We start from the raw sequence: 2,486 nt of genomic DNA, 5'->3' as shown, positions 1-2,486 counted from the left end.
AGCAACCCTCCCAATATTGGCTACAAGCCGACCAATCTCCCAAGCATCCCTGGCTACCTGGGCCCGCGCGCAGGGCCGGGCCTTTCCCCGCCCCTGCCCAGGTGACCAGAGCATCGCCTCCCAGGCGCCAGGCTTTTGTCATGCAGACAAGGTGAGAGATCCCCACCCTGAGGGATTCAACAGCAGCCTCTCAGGCTGGCAGAGACAGGTCTCTGGAGAGGGGCACCAACGGTGGCATTTCTGCCACATGCGGTGTGTGCGGATGCCATGCTGCCAGGCGCATCTGCGCGGCCGCACACACCACACAGCTGAGAGGGAATGCTGCTGGGTGGAGATGGCGCTGGGTCCAGGGACCACGACCCCTCCCAGATCTCCTGTCCTTCATGGAGCAGCGCAGGCTCTGACTGCATCTTTGCCCCTGCAGGAGAAGCAAATCCTGGTCAGGGTGGTCAGCAAGCTGCTCCTTATCAAGTGCTTCAAAGAGCTGCCTGGAGAACTGCAAGGGCACAGCCTGCTAGCCGGCTCCTCTGTGACCCCCTCCGCTCTCCAGCAGCCCACACTTGCTCCTGCAGGTACTGTCCTGTCCCCTCTGCCTCTGGGGAGCAGGGATTTGTGTGAAGAGAGGCGGAGGCTCACAGCACTAGCACAAACCTGCTCCCTGCTGCCCCCTGATCATGCGAGTGGCCCTCCTCTGGACCCTCTCGATGCTCGCCTCATCCCTCCTCAAGTGCATTGCCCAGAACTGGACACAGTACTCCAACTGACATCTTGGGGTCACAAACTGATGTCTAACCCAACGCAGCTCAGCAGGGATTGACAGCTGTTCTCAGGCCAGCTAGCAGAGGGCTGGGCTCACTGTCTGTGACATCAGCATCCTTGGGTCTCAACTCCAGCTCTCCCAGCACAGGGTCATTCCCTGGCACTGCACTGTATAGCCGTGTCCGCCAGTGTGAAATTAAGTGACAACGCATCTGAACCTCTCATAAAATGCTGTGCTGAGGGGACCTGGAAGGGGAGACTGAAGCCTGAGATTCTTTCCTCAGAGGACCAAACAAGAAGGGACCTCCAGCCCAGTCAGCCTCACCTCAGTCCCTGCATTAATTGGTGTCATGAACAGGATTGAGAGGCTCTGGTCCAGAGAGATAGGGTGGAATGGAAGAGTTGCATGGGCCCTGTTGGTGGCTTTGCTTAAGGAAATGACAGAGATCGAGAATCCCGGGTGGGATAATGATAGGCTGAGACCTGCCTGGAGTTACCCGGGAACTGTACCTGATCATCAGGTTAGGTTTGCTACTGCTGCCTGGAGTAAGCCCAAGAAGGGATGCCTGTTGTGGCTTCTGGCCACATGCCTGAGGTTAGGGGCCCAAGAGAATGCCCAGCTCCAGGAAAAGGTCACCCCGTTGAGTAAGGAGTTGGAAGATGTGAGAGATTGCAAAAGCGTGGTGTGTGAGGCGGTGCGAACCGCTCAGAGCCGCTTGGAGACTTTAGAAAGAAGGGAAAGAAAAATTATGATCGTGCGCGTGGCCGCTTCCCTGCAGAAGAGGGCGCAGTTAGCACAGGCTGTGGAGCCATCCTTCCACAAGGTATGGCAGTTTCTTTATGGGGAGAAACCAGAAGTTGAGCTCAGGGGAGATCAAGGGGAGGAGATTGATGGAGAGGAGGAGATTGACCGTATGGGTCAGTATGCTGACCCATACAGGGATGGGTCAGCATACTGGTGCTGACCCATCCCCGTATGTCCCTGCCCAGAAGGAGAAACCTAGTCAGGTCTTCCCCGTGGTAGTAACCCATTCAGGGCCTCAAGGAGGGAATCCCCGAACAGAGCTACGTTCCTTTACCTGTGAGGAAATTCGAGATATACAGGAACAGCATAAGTCCAAGCCGTGAGCGCCAGTGGTAGACTGGCTAATTTAAATGCATAGTGAAAGAGTTTCTGCAATTTCAGTGAGTAGGGCCGAACACACGCAAATCATTCTGTGCCCTGAGCTCCAGATAAATCAGTTTGCAGGAGGTGATGAAAATGTTACTTTGTTTTCTGCTATGCCACATCCCTTTTGAAGTGCGGCGCCCAGTACTGGACGCAGTACTCCAACTGCGGCCTGACCAAAGTCGCATAGAGCGGGAGTATCACTTCTCTGGACTGGCTTGAGATGCACCTTTGGATGCATGACAAGGTATGGCTGGCCTTGCTGGCTGCGGTCTGGCATTGGCAGCTCATAGATTCATAGATTCATAGATGCTAGGGTCGGAAGGGACCTCAATAGATCATCGAGTCCGACCCCCTGCATTGGCAGGGAAAGGGTCTAGATGACCCCAGCTAGGTGCTTATCTAACCTCCTCTTGAAGACCCCCAGGGTAGGGGAGAGCACCACCTCCCTTGGCAGCCCGTTCCAGACCTTGGCCACTCGAACTGTGAAGAAGTTCTTCCTAATGTCCAATCTAAATCTGCTCTCTGCTAGCTTGTGGACATTATTTCTTGTAACCCC

General features: G+C 55.2%; 1 pseudogene; it reads left to right on the top strand.

Annotated features, from left to right (window-relative positions):
* The window catches only part of LOC112548811, a 7,041-nt pseudogene extending 5,317 nt beyond the window's left edge, over positions 1-1,724 (top strand).
* The last annotated feature ends 762 nt before the right edge of the window (positions 1,725-2,486 follow it).

The sequence above is a fragment of the Alligator sinensis genome, unplaced genomic scaffold (assembly GCF_000455745.1).
Source record: "Alligator sinensis unplaced genomic scaffold, ASM45574v1 scaffold1359_1, whole genome shotgun sequence".
Classification (NCBI taxonomy): Eukaryota; Metazoa; Chordata; order Crocodylia; family Alligatoridae; genus Alligator; species Alligator sinensis.
The sequence above is the reverse complement of the archived record's forward strand: the minus strand, read 5'-3'. Positions and strand labels throughout refer to the sequence as shown.